Source organism: Pleurodeles waltl, chromosome 5 (assembly GCF_031143425.1).
Source record: "Pleurodeles waltl isolate 20211129_DDA chromosome 5, aPleWal1.hap1.20221129, whole genome shotgun sequence".
NCBI lineage: Eukaryota > Metazoa > Chordata > Amphibia > Caudata > Salamandridae > Pleurodeles > Pleurodeles waltl.
This window is the reverse complement of record NC_090444.1, coordinates 712,599,867-712,614,818: the sequence shown is the minus strand read 5'-3', so window position 1 is coordinate 712,614,818 and position 14,952 is coordinate 712,599,867.

Below are 14,952 nucleotides of genomic sequence, written 5' to 3'. Positions count from 1 at the left end.
GATGATGACTACTCAACTCTGTTGACTGGTGAGAGGCGCATTGATTACTAGATTTGGGAAATGCAATGCTTCTGCATGTGTGAGCTGGCTGGCTCACATTGGAAACTATGTGGTTGGGTGGGGGGCTGTTGTTGTAGGTAACTGGAGGAGACAGACATGTGATGGATGATGTCACATCTTCTCATTATGCATGTGCTCTAGGTTAAATGTTACTATGATGATGATCATGACAGTTGTGAGTTTGATCATCCTGATATACATGCAGCCACTTGTCTGTGGTTGTTGGTTGATGTAATTTCTTTCACTTAATTGATTGCACAGCAGTCATAAAATGAGGGATTGGAAAGGACTATTCTCTTGCTCTGCTCCCTCTGAGTCTTCTTGGTAAACTAGTCCACATGAAGCTTACCTACCATTCTATCCTTCTTGATTCTACAAAATCATGATAATCATTTCTGTTTTACAATCTGCAGGCCTTCTCTTCTCCTGCACAAAAGGCGAAAGCACCATAACACTCATGCTTACTTTATTGGACTGCTGCAGCCAGGGAGGCATTCAAGATTGACAGGGCATACCAGGAAGAATGCAGATGCACCTCCCAATTTGGCAATACACACTAGTATCATTTTTCTTTTACTAATCTTTTCTTAGAATGGTCTGTGTTATCTTCACTCCAACATGATTTGTATTTACTATTTTGGAAACCTAGGTGACAGAACATTTAGATGTATAATAACTTTGGTCTCTCTGGGACCGACAGACTGTTCGCAATCCAATTAGTTAACTGTGTCATACTCATTCCTTTGTGTCCCTCCCGCAACAGGCTGATTATCATTGTCCCGATGAATATTGTGTTTGTGTGGTGTTTGTCTTTTTGTCACATCTTTCCCTATATCCCCTTTCCCATCCATTCATCAAATCCCTACCCCTCTTCCCCCGGCCAGTGTAATTTAGTGATGTGTGACTTAATAATTTACACCATTAATTAATCATACACTTGGTGGGGCAGATATGGTGGAAGCAACACCAACTCAGTGTGCAGGATCTTTGGTTGAGTTCACCTAGGTGGGAGTGGGACTTTGGTTCCAATGCCTTCACTGTTAGTACGCTAGCATGCTACTACTATCACCACCATGGCACCTTGAAAACCATGCGGCCGTCACGTCATCTATTCAGATAAGAGAACTATGGAGCATTGTTATAGTTTTCGGCAACATAATTGACAATAGAAAGGTATTCCCCCTACTCCTTATGGGTCAAATATAGTTACAGACTGCAGTGCAGAGACTAGTGCAGAGACTAGGAAAGTAGTAGGATAAGGGTACCCAACTACATAACAAATTGTTATACACTATCAGCAGATTTAAGAAACATGCTGCACTAAAAGGCAGCAATGGAAGAAAAACACCCCAAAACAATGTGAGGCATAAATAACATGAAACAATTATTTATTAGCCCTAACAAGAAGAATATAAACCTAGTCCTTCCACCCACAACTGGCTTACCCCTCTCCCCAGACAAATCTCCCTGTCCCTAACCAATGTCCATAAAAACCTCAACTGTCCATGATAAAAGTAAATGAAGTCCAACAGTCCCAGACCCGGTCCAAAAACCCCTTTCCCACCCTCTCCACCCACAACAAGTCCCACCAACTAAAACAAAGGTTAGAAAAGGGGGCAGAAGAGGCACTAACGGCAGGCCAGAAGATTTTTTAAGGAGCCCCTCCACGCATGCCTGCCTGGCTTCTAATCATACCAGCCTTCTGAGGGAGGGGGCAGCAGTGATGGAATGGCAGCGGGTGGCTGTCTATAAACTGCGGTGCTGGTGTTGATACTGAGAGGCTGGAGGCGCTGGGGGCTGGATGGGGCCTTGGGCATTAACAGCTGCCGCTGCTGCATCCTCCTCCTCCAGGATTATCACCACTGATATTCAGCCCTGATGGTCTCCAGCTTCTGCTGCCACAGCCGAGCTGCTATTTCCCCCTGTGAAGGTAGACTTGTATGAATAGCTATATTATGAAAAAAAAGACACATTGTAAACAATGCTCTCTGAAAAACACTTGTTTAAAATCATATAGTGGCACAGTAGCAGTGCATTTGCTGGTCACCTCAGACTATCCGACGTTTTTGATTAGGGTCACAGCCATTATGCACTATGGAGTACAAGTGTTCTTCTCTCTACTGTTCTACTAAATTAATTGAGGTATGCTAGCTTAGCTGGTGCCCTAATCGTACTTGTTACGGTCTGCAGTTGGGGCCGTTGTAATAGACAATTATCTTATTCCAATGGCCCTGCTCTTCAAAATGCCTTTCAATTTTACACTGACAACAAGGCAGATGAATACTAAGAATAATACATGCCACGTACTGTAATACAATCATTCATGCAGACATCCTGTCCGCCATAAGGAGATGGTGGGAAAAGTGATGTGCTGCAGTACAGCGAAAGTGAAATGATTAAGGAATGGGAAATATAAACTGTATTTGTCACGTTTGTCATAGACTATCCCATCTTCAAAAGTCAAGGCACTTAGTTAGTCCCACTTTACTCCCTGTCCTCATCACGCCCCCACCACACTTTGTAATAATTACTTTTTTCCAACAAAATACATTTGCTTCGCAACAAGGAAGGGAATCTTAACTTACTCTACTGCAGGGTAAGTTAGAGGGGATTAGAGGAGTAGGTAGAGTAGATGCTTTACTGATATTCATCATCATGATCATGTGCCTAAGGTTTGACTAGTAGTGTAAGTCACTGTGGTTCACAAATTTTGAAATGGGAAAAATTTGAACAGACGTTAATCCGTTATGGAAGCCATATTGAAATACATCACTTGTCCAGAAAAATGTGGTACAGGCAAAGAATGGATTTAAAAAAAAATTCAGAAGGCTGGGACAGAACTTGAGAAAGATTAAAGGCGTGAAGTACCAGGAAGTGACTGAGTGAGTGGGTACTGGGAGGGAAGGGAAACACACCTTATTTTTGCACTGCCATGCATTCAAAATTGAAAATAAATGACACAATAACTTAACTTAAGCAGACTTACATTGCACAGCCAACAATGCAGTGCCGATTCTGCTGATTTGAACCATGCAGCTGTTAGGTCATCATGGGTGGCACTGGTGAAATGCCATAGGTAGGTAGTGAGGTGATTAATGCTGTTGGGATACGTATTATCTTCCTTGCTTGAAAAATACTGTGAGTCAAAGGAACAGTCAGAAATACCACCCCAACCCTTTGAATCAAACTTTTGATAAAACCATTCTAAGAAAGTAAAGTAGGTGAGAAGAAAACACCTATCCAGAAGAGCTCCCTTGTTTCCCCATTCCAAGCATTTATCCATTCATCTTTGCATTGTTCTTCTTGTATTTTTATTCTTCACCCTTGGCTTTGATACACACAACTTAAGCTTTACATTTTATCATTCACCATTGAAAACCATCCAAATTCCAAACATGGCTCTTAACGAACTTTCATCAACAACCATTTACCCAATACCCATCCATGCACTCTTTCACCCATTCAAGATCCAACCCACACGAGGATTCCTTCTACCCATCCAGGCAGGCATCCTTTCACCCATACCCTTTCACCTACCTAGGCAGGTATCCTTTCACCCATATATCCTTCATCCATCCTTCACCCACCCATGTATCCTATCACCCACCTATCACCCACCTATATTATTATGATGCACCCTTTCGCCCACACATCCTTTCACTTATATTATATTTCATCCATCCTTTCCCCTTCCATCCTTCTTTCAATTTTCCATAAACCCATCATAGTTAAAGTTCATTATGAGCCTTTGTCTGCTGAGTTGCGGATAGAAGAGGCCATTAATACTCAACTCCTGCTGTAACTGCTAACTCAAGGTGTTCATGAGGGGTTCAAGAACACTGCTACACCCTTGCAGTGAATATATTTCTAATTGTCAATAAGAAAGCAATATGACTTAATACTGCCCGCCACTGCTGAGACAACGCCTTCGACTGCTGGCACTGATGTGTCTGTGCTGTGCTGGGGCTGCTGGCCCTTACACTGGTGGTCGGTGCGGCTACAAAAAACTATTACATATTTTATATGCCAGATATGCCTCCTCCTATTGTTTCTTTTTTATAGTAAAATACAACCACAACACATCACTAAAATTCAGGTACAGACATATTTTCAGGTGGACATGTTATTGGTTGGCAATATTTGAAAAGCCAGGTGGTCAAGCCAAACAAAAACTTTTTTTAATTGAGGGGCAGAGCTGTTGATAAATCAGATTTGTTGAAGAGAAATAAAAGGGTGCAATAATTGGTCAATGAAGGACATATGGTCTTGGTTGGCAAATGTAATGGGTCATCCTCCTCATACTTCCAACCAAGGTGCACGGTCATCAATAGCTGGTATACTATAATAATAATATAATACATACACAGCAGCTGGAGTAAGAAAAAGAAAGCCTGCTGCATAGGATACCTTACTTGGGCATCGATCTTCACAGTAGAGTACATGGGTTCTCTGAGCCGTACACTACCAACATCCCACAAGATATATAAGGGGAGAGTGAAAGCTTACTGACAAAGCAGGAGAAAGGAAGCCACAAACAAACTTGTACAGATAGACAGTTTGAAGTAAAATACAGAAACTTTAAATATAGAAAATAAGTAAATAGGATAATGCAGGGATAAGAAGAATTTAGGAAACAGGTAAATCAAAGAGGAGTTGGAGATTAGTTAAGAGACATATACAGGAGAAAGGTAAAAAGTAATTCTAAATGTGGAGTTATTAAAGTTAGGGAAATACATATTAATAATAAGAGGAGGACTTACTGGGGGCAGCAGAACTGTCTGCACCTGAACATGTGGAGGGGGCTCCTCCAGCTCCCTCACCCACCTGACCAGTCCTCTTCTTGTCCTGGATGTTGAATGACGTAAGAAAATTACAAAAGCTTAGTGGTACAGTTAAAAATAATCTCTCCAAAAATAGTTTTGACAGGAAAAGGCAAACGCAGTAACATTGAACTTTTCTAAATGAGAGCCTGTATAGTACTAGTATTGTGGAGCATCCTATTCCAATTTCCCAACCCTATTCCAAATTTCCTAAACTACATTTCGGAATTCCTAATAAATTGCAATGAGTGATTTTTGCTTCTCATCTCATTATCAATCTCTTATGACCCTTTGACAGGCTAACTCAGTCTGCATTTTTTAATGCATAGATGGATGCTAGCCTGCATAACTACACATCACCGAGAAATTGCTTGGCACTGTAAGAGCTACAAAAAATAAAGGAACAGAGAAGTGAGAGAATGTGCTAACTCACTAATACTAATAACTATCACTATCTTAGTGAGGAGGACAGGACACAGGAGGAGTCTCTACATTACTTCTTAAATAATCAGCCCAAGCAAGCGCCAACAAAAAGTGCGATTAGGTAGCGCCGAGTACCTGTCTTGATGATGATCACCTAATATTTATGACATAAAGTTAACCTACCTGCATGTGATTAACATGCTTGCTATTTGGGAAAAAAATACTAGCATAGAACACAACTGATAATTCATTATTACTCACCAAGCCCAGCAACATCCACGCCTAGCAGGTCAAGCAGGTCCATCTCCCGATTAGGATGCCAGTCCACCAGTGCATCAGGACCCCAGAGCTGCGGAACACAACCCGGCACACTCTTTCCCAGCTCTGCTGGTGCTACCCAAGGCTGTACCCACTTCCGGGCCTGCAACCTGCTGTCAGGATGGAGGGGAGGTGGCACTGCACGTAAGAAACTAGTGCTGCCACCTCCATATCTGAAAAAATGGTTTGGGACTGCACCCCTTTGCAGTGCCACCATTAGCAAGGAAGGCAGCTGCCGGTGGTGTTTTGGGGGGCCTGGCTCTGCCACTCCCTTGCACTGCCATGGCGCTGGGCACTTGTGGGGAAGATAGAAGAAAGGAAAAAAGGACGGAAGGAAAGAAAAAAAGTAAAAAAAAAATTTAAAAGTATGAAAGTCACAAAAAGACACAAATAAATTTAGGAAAAAAAGGAAAATATAAAAATGCAAAAAGAAAAGGTAAGATAAATGAAAAGTAGGGGAAATAAGTTTTATAAGTGTAGGATGAAAGAGATGTATAAGGTATAAAAGTAAGCCCCGGCAACCTAACAAAGCAAAAATCAAGATGGCCGCACCCATGCAAACAGAATGGTGCAGTTTGTTCGAGAATTCCAGCACGAGAACACACTTCGCGTTGCCAGTGATGTTAAACGTCATGCAAACGGGAGCGGCAAGAAACTCCTCCAGCTTGCGGAGCTTCGCATAGCAGAATGGACTTTTTTTGCCACTTTGCGCAGTTCCATATATCGCACCTACTCGAACTCTGCCCAGGCCTAGTCATTACAAGTTCAAAACTGCCCTGCTTTGCAAATGCTATTAACTTTTTCAGCTATATTATGTGCTAATAAAGAACACTTTTATTTTGGTGCTGCAACCGATTTTCTCTCTCAGTTCGACCCTGGATACATGGACCCCATCTAGGAAAAAAGCAACAAGTCAATGCAAATTCCAACAACAACTGGGACTGGGACATTCTATCATTGTGAGCATCTATATTGCTAGTCACTAGGGGGCATTATTATAATGTTGAGACTGAACATTTATGAATTAAGAATAAATGAGACACACTTTAGCAGATAAGAAAGGTTTTTGACTGGGGTTATTTCATGTCCTTAGTGGTAAGTTCACTGACCTTTTCACCAGCGTCAGTCGCTCCCTACTGCATGGCCACTACTGCTGCGGCCTCTTCACAGCCTCTGCCGGCTGAGTGTTTGAAAGCCTCCTCCACCCACAGGCACCCGCCTGCACTTCATCCCTGCTGGCCTAGTGGCCACCTGCTTCTGTCAGGTCTATCTATCTTCTTTTTCTCCTCTTTCATATTTCTTTTTCGGTCTCTGTATTCTTTACACTTTTTACACTGTTTAGCTTTAGCACGACCTTGCCATCAAGTGCTTTACCGCAGCGATTCCCTGCTGCTGCTGTCCCCAGGGCCCCGCCCTCGTATCGCTTTCCGCCCTCCCGCCCCCCACTAGCTGACCAATCCCCTCCGTCCCCTTCTTTAGGGGAGTTACTACGCTGTAGGGGGCAACTTCACTGACCTTTTGGCAAGTGTCTGTTGCTCTCTCCCATGTGGCCACTGCTGATGCTGCTACTGTCTCTTTACAAAGCCTGCCAGCTCTGTGTTTGAGGCCCTCTTCCACCCACAGGCACCCGCCTGCACCTCTTCCCTTGGTGGCCTAGTGGCCATCTGCTTCTGTCAGGTCTATCTTTTTTTTCTCCTCTTTCATATTTCTATTTCTGTCTCTCTACCTTCTTTACAGTTTTTAATCAGTTTTGCTTTAGCACGTCCTTGCCAGCGTGTGCTTTCCCACAGAGATTCCCTGCCGCTGCTGCCCCGTGGCTCTGCCCTCGTAGCACTTCCTGCCCTCCCAGCCGACTAATCCCTCCTGCTCACTCCCCTTCTTAAGAGTGGCCACTGCGTGGTCGTGCCAATGGTGAGCCAAAGGTGCACCAAAGACAAGCCAGTCTGCGCCTGTTTGTGCCTAGACCATGCCCAGGGCCACAGACACTGGATCACGCACCATCCACTGATACAACACTGGGACCCTCCTCACACTGAACCTTGGATGTTGGAGCACCTGCCACCCTGCTTCCCCCAAGGACAGCCACTGACCTTTCTCCTGCCACCACTGCCACCTCACTTTCTCTGCATGCTAAATGCCAGACCTCACAGTTCCAGAACTGCCTCCGGACCACCTCAAGTACATCCTCTTCATTGACTCCTGCACGCCTTGACACCTCTCACAATGGATGAGACCCACTCCATCATGAGCAGCATCCACTCAGGAACCCCTACCGACCTCTGCCCCCACTACATATTCAACAAGGACAGCACCTCAATCGTGCCTGAACTCTGCAAGACCATCAACTGCTCCCTAGAGCCAGCAACCTTCCCAGAGACTGGAAGCACACCAAAATCTGTCCTCTTCTGAAGAAACCCATAGCCGACCCAATGGATCTCAAGAACTACCGCCCCATCACGCTGCTGCCCTTCCCAGCTAAGGTTGCCGAAAAAGCAATCAACACTCAGCTACACCAACACATCAAGGACAACAGCACCCTGGACATCTCCCAATCAGGATTCAGACCTAACCACAACACCGAAACCGCCCCGCTCGCCGCCACATGTGATATCCACTCTTTCCTCGACCGCAGCTAAACAGCAGCACTCATCTCACTTGATCTTTCAGCTGCCTTTGATACAGTATCTCACCTTGCCCTATGCACGAGACTCCATGTAGCAGGTATACGCGGCAAGGCCATTCGATGGATACACTTCTTCCTGACAGGCAGAACATGGAAAGTCAGGCTCCTGCCACACATGTCAGAACCTCAATACTTCAGCTGTGGCATACCCCAAGGATCATTATTGAGCTCCACAGTGTATAACATCTATATGACCCCGCTTGCCCCTATCATCAGGAACTATGGTATGAACATCGTCTCTTACTCTGATGACACCCAGCTGATCATCTCCCTGACCAAGAACCCCTTAACAGCCAAAAAGAACTTTAGGGACAGGATGGAAGCAGTTGCCACTTGGATGAGGGAGAGCTGCCTTAAGATGAACTCCAACAAGACCGAGATCCTCATCTGGGACCTTCCTTCTCAGCCTGGGTTGACTCCTGGTGGCCTTCAACACTTGACAGGACCCCACAGACCATGCACAAAACCTCAGCGTCATCCCCTACTCAGCGTTCACCATGACCATGACAGGTCAACTCTGTCACCTCAACCTGCTTCCACACCCTCCGACTCCTACGCAAGTTTTTCAGATGGATACCAACCGACTGCCCCCCAAAAAAAAAGTGACACACGCCCTAATCATGAGCAGACTTGACTACGGCAACACTCTCTATGCCGGAACCTCCAAGAAAAGCTGCAACAAATTGAGAATGCCACCGCCATGCTCGTCTTAAACATCCCCAGCCAAGAACACATCACAGAACACCTGAAAAACCTCTACTGGCTCATCGTCGAGAAGAGGATCAAATTCAAACTCCTTGTACACGCCTACAGAGCCCGCCACAACATCAGACCCAGCTACCACAACCAACGCTTCACCTAGTGCTCCCCTCCCAGACCTCTCCACTCCTCCCATCAGTCACTCACCAAAGTACCCCGCATGAAGAAGTCCTTAGCTGGAGGAAGATCTTTTACCTAGCTGGCAGCAAAAGGTTGGAACAGGTTACTTCTTCACCTCAGGCAGTCACCATCTCTGCCTCAGTTCAGGAAGGACCTCAAGACCTGGCTCTAAAACTGATCTCTGAGGGCACCCCTCAGTGCCTTGAGACCATATGGGTGAGTAGTGTGCTCTAAAAATATCTGATTGGTTGAATGATTAAGTTAGGGCAGTCCTTGGTGCACACATCTTTTACTACAGTATTAGTAAAGCAGGTTTACGGTGTTGGTATAGAGCACTCTGAATTTTCATGTTTGCTACATTACATTTTGGTGATGTGTTGTGTTATTTTAATTTTTGCTGTTTTCTTTTGTGCTCTACTATTGCTATATGATGTTGTGTTGTACTGGGGTTGTTGTGGTGTGTTTTGTTTTGACTGTTTTTGTGCGATGTTTTGTTTGAGTTATGTTGATATGCCATTTAGAGTTATGTTTTGTGTTAACATCTGTTTTTCTGTTATTTAATGTGGAGATGTCAACAAATGCTACCACAATACCATCCAAAAACAGCACAGTTCTTGATAGTTCCAGTGACAAGTAACCATTTATCACAGACTGATGTTGTAAAATAGTGTTGTTCCATCTCTTCAACTATTTAAGACACCCCGGGTTAGATCAGAAACCACTTTTGACAGGCACTATTTCATGTCATGTTCTTGATGGTAATTAAGACAGTGGCTGGTACAAACATCTTTTACCACCATATTATGAAAGTAGGTTTTTGAAGGTAGTAAGGTGTGACAAGAATGTTTGTACATATTTGTTGTGTGATTTACTGTGGTGGAGCTGTGCTGTGTGCTTTGTGTGCTGTTGCGTCTTTGTGCTGTAATATTGAAATGTGCTGCTGTTTTGTAGTACTGTGGTTGTGTGGTATTCTGTTTTGAATGTTTTGTTGTGTTGTACCCCATTTTGTTTTAATTGTGATAAGTCTATTTGTGTATCATTTTGTTATGTTATGTTGTTTGTGGTAGACATGTCAACAAATGAAGCTCTATTTATAGCTAAAAGTAACACAGCACTTTCAAATGTCTGTGTAATGAACCATTTACCACTGCCTAACGTAGGAAGATAGTGATGCTTCAGCTCTCCAACTATTTAAGACACTAATGAACCCAACATTGAGGCAGAAAATAAGTCCTGACTGGGTACCCCAGAACAAGAACAGATAAATGCAATGCAAGCTTTCAGATGTTGCTCCATTTCTCATAAGTTCCTTTCGCTAAAAGATTTTATCAGAGAACAATAATAAATATAATACAATTTTGCAGTAATATATAGGAAATACATTGAATTGTAAACAGTACTGAGAATTATGCAAATCAAAAATGTAAGAGGAAGGACAAATAGAGGCAATGCAAGTAGAAAAGCAAGCATTCGAACTAAAGATAAAGAAAGAATGGAAAGGATGGAGAAGGAAAGGGGGAAGAAAGAAGAATAAACATAATGAATCAAATTGTAACACTAAGAAATATTCTAATTGAGAAATATATCAATTGCAAAAAAAAGTACATGTTGAACAGTCACTACAATAAATGAATAAAATTAATCGGAATGAGAAGTAGCAACAGACATTTTAATGTGAGATATATAAGTGGTAAGTGGCATCCATAATCGATTACGCTTAACTGAAAACCGTAATGAGCTGAGCTTGTATCAGTCTAGCCTGTGATGATGACATACAAAGTCCACCGGCACTGGAGTGTAATATTGTTTGTAGATTTTCAGTTACCATTTCAACAGCATGAATGGCAATTGAAATCAGAAGATCTAAACAATTCTCAAGCATTCAGTTATAAGACCAAATAACATGCAAGCCACCCAAAAACAAAGCATTTGAAAAGGGCATGTGAACTTGAATGATATCATTAATTTGTTTTCAAATTAGCACCCTAAAAGTAGATAAAGTAGGACCAGAAAAAAAAATGAAAGGATGTTTCTGGGTCAGCATTACAGTGCCAGTAATTGTCTTGGTGTACAAGGTTAGCCTTAAAAGACAAAAAGGAGTGTGGAAAAAAATACAAAGTTTGAGTTAGATTAGCAGTACGCACTGTGTTTTAGCCCTGCCTGGGTCCGACATGCTAAGCAATTTATAAATTGTAGGTGCCTTAGTGGGTACAATTGATGAGAGCAGATGAGGAGTGAGCTAGTGTGTGAGAAAATGGGAGAGGTGAATTGTGTGAAAGTAGTGTGTACCAGGACAGACAGCTCATATACTGGGTTAATATGGTATGTGGAAGATTGTATAAGGTAAATAACTCAGTAAATGAAATAAGGAAGTCACAGGGGAACAGTTGTAAGATGAGGAATAAGCCCTTGTTTATCCATGAAATCCATGTCAACGTTTTGCCATTTTCCTTAAGACAACTATTATGCCAAATAGGGCTGTTTAAGAATTTGTGAGAGGGAGTAAATGGAGATATGAGAGACGTTTTCATTAAGGTGCAGCCATGTGTGACAGTGGCAAGTAGCCAAAACATAGGAGGGTTTGACATATAAAACTTATTTATGGATAAAGGGCGACAACAGAGCAGCCTCCAAAGAGAACCATAATTTAGGAGGATAATTCACTTCCTCATAAATGAGGCCCTTAATTTTAGTAGAATTCCAGGATAGCCCTACCTCAATAAAAGGTTGCTTGACACAGTATCTATTAGGTGCCACTATGGCTGCTTTGTGAATATTTAATTTGTAACCTGAAGTGTCAGATACAAATTCATGAAAAAAGCAGGAAGAGAGCTTTCTGAGTGTGACAAGAATAAAAGAATGTCATCTGCATAGGCATTGAATTTAATGTGAAAATCTTTCATTTTAAACCTGGAAATATTTTCTGAATTCTTTAATTGATGAAGTAAAGGTACCAAAACTAAAACGAAAAGCAGGGGAGACAAATGATAGCCCTGTCTAGTTCCTCTATTATGAGAAAAAAAAGAGACTTGATACCATTGATTATAACAGATGACTGTGGCAAGACGTATAGCAAAAACATAAGCTGTCTAAAATGTTGGCTAATTCCATGCCTTTGTAAAGCTTTCATAAGGACTCTCACAATAACCCAATAAAAAGCTTTCTCTGCATTCAAGGATAATGCTGCCAAATAATCCTGTATTTTGCTCTGAATCAACTAAATCAGGCAAGAAGGGAAGTAATCCTAAAGTTAATGCCTTAACGAATACCTTACAATCAGTATTAATGAAATAGGCCTATTGTTTTTGCATTAGGTCAAATCCCATTTTAAGAATGAGACATATCGTAGCTTTGGCAATAGAGCCAGAAGAGGAGTTCAGAATGGTAAAGTGATGAAGTAATTTGAAAAGCTTGGGACAGAGGAGTTTTGAAAAGTCAAAGTAATAGTCAACAGTGAAGCCACCTAAGCCTGGTGCTTTGCCCTTAGGAAGAAGACAAACTTCTGTATAAAGTTCCTCAATTTGTAAAGGTGTTTCTAAGGTAGAGAAGTCCAGAGAAGATGACGGTTTGGATTTAAGTTTGGAATAATAAGTGGTAAGAGTTTCCACTGAAGGAATGAATTAAGGGGTGTATAGATCTTTATAGTATAAAGCAAAACAGGCTGCAATGTCAGCATCATGAAAGAACTAATCACCTGAATTATTAATAATGGATTTAAAAGAAGACTTTTCTTTCCTACAGTTTAGGTAACAAGCCAAAAGCAAACCATCTCTGTTGTTTCCACAATAATATCAGGCATTAAGTTTAGGGAATATCCCCCATGCCAGCTCAGTGGTAAATATGTTGAAATCCATATTGGCTGCTACCAAAGCATCCAGATCTGATTTCTTATTGTTGGAAGAATAAGAGCTATATTCCAGATACTTTATGTGTGCCACGATGGAAGCAGACTTATTTGCTGCAAGTCTCCTTTTGATGGAGATAAATCCTATGATAAAACCCCTCAAAACTGCCTTAAAAGCATCCCAGACAGAATGAAATGGTGTTTGGCCCAGATCATTAACCAAGACGTATTACTTGACAAATGCTATTTAGGAAGTGAGAAAAGATGGATCTGAAAACAGAGTTATTGTATCTCCAGCAGGATTTATTGGGAGATCTATCCGCACAGGGGCATGATCCGAGATTAACATCAAACATATCTCTGAATTAACTTAGGGCCATATTTATACTTTTCGACGCACAACTGCGCCAACGCAGTTGTGCGTCAAAAAATCGAACGCCGGCTAACGCCATTCTGAAGCGCCATGCGGGCGCCGTATTTATCCAATGACGTTAGCCGGCGTTAGCCGGCGGAGCTGCCTGGTGTGCGTCAAAAAAAAATGACGTACACCAGGCAGCGCCAGCGTAGGGGAATATGGAGCTTGGGCGCCAAAAAATGGGGCAAGTCAGGCTGAGGCAAAATTTTCACCTCAACCCGATTTGCGCCATTATTTTTTACTCCCAACCCCCATTTAAATGACTCCTGTCTTAGCAAAGACAGGAGTCATGCCCCCTTGCCCAATGGCCATGCCCAGGGGACTTCTGTCCCCTGGGCATGGTCATTGGGCATAGTGGCATGTAGGGGGGCACAAATCAGGCCCCCCTATGCCACAAAAAAAAAAAAAAAAATTACTTACCTGCACTTACCTTATGTTCCCTGGGATGGGTCCCTCCATCCTTAGGTGTCCTCCTGGGGTGGGCAAGGGTGACAGGGGGGGTCCCTGGGGGCATAGGAGGGCACCTCTGGGCTCCTTCCGGGCCCACAGGTCCCTTAATGCTTGCCCTGACCAGGCGCTAAAAAACGACGCAAAAGCGGCTGGACGTCATTTTTTTTGACCCGCCCACTCCCGGGCGTCATTTTTGCCCGGGAGTGTAAATACGGCGCACATGCCTCTGAGTCACTTTTTTAGACGGGAACGCCTACCTTGCATATCATTAACGCAAAGTAGGTGTCCACGCTAAAAAATGACGCAAACTCCATGGACTTTGGCGCTAGACGCGTCTAACGCCAGAGTATAAATATGGAGTTAGTTTTGCGTCTAATTTGCGTAAAAAAAACGACGCAAATCCGGCGCAAACGGAGTATAAATATGGCCCCTAATGTTTTAACAAACGTTTACTCAGGAAAATGCAATCAATATGAGATTGAGAATAATGTGTAGTTCAATAAAGAGGGTATTCAAGCAGGTCTGGATTAAAGAGTCTCCAAAGGTTGGCAAGTGAATGTTGAGAGATTGCAACTTTAAAGGCTTTGTGGAAAGCATGAGGAACAAACCATGATGTAGATTTCCTATCCATAAATGGATCTAGAGTTTGATTACAATCTCCTCCCACCAATAGATTGACAGTAGCTTGATCAAATATGTTGCAAGAGAGAGTCTACCAAACATTTGGATCAGGATGAGTTGGGTGATAAATATTCAGTATGGTAAGGGTGATGTCATCTATGTTTAGTGTAACTAGTAACCAGAGAACCTCTGGATCCTGATGTTGAGAAAGCAGTAAAATGTTGAGAGACTTATGACAGAGAATAATCACACCATTTTTGTTGGAGAAATAAGGAGAGAAGGAGATTTCACAGTGAGACTGTGTCTCCTGTAATAAAGCTATGTGATATGTCATGCAGGCTAAATAAGACAATACCTGCTGAGGTTTTATTGGGTTTTTCAACCCCCTTAACTTTCCATGTTACCATTCTAATTTGCATTGTTAGTAAAATTTTGCAAC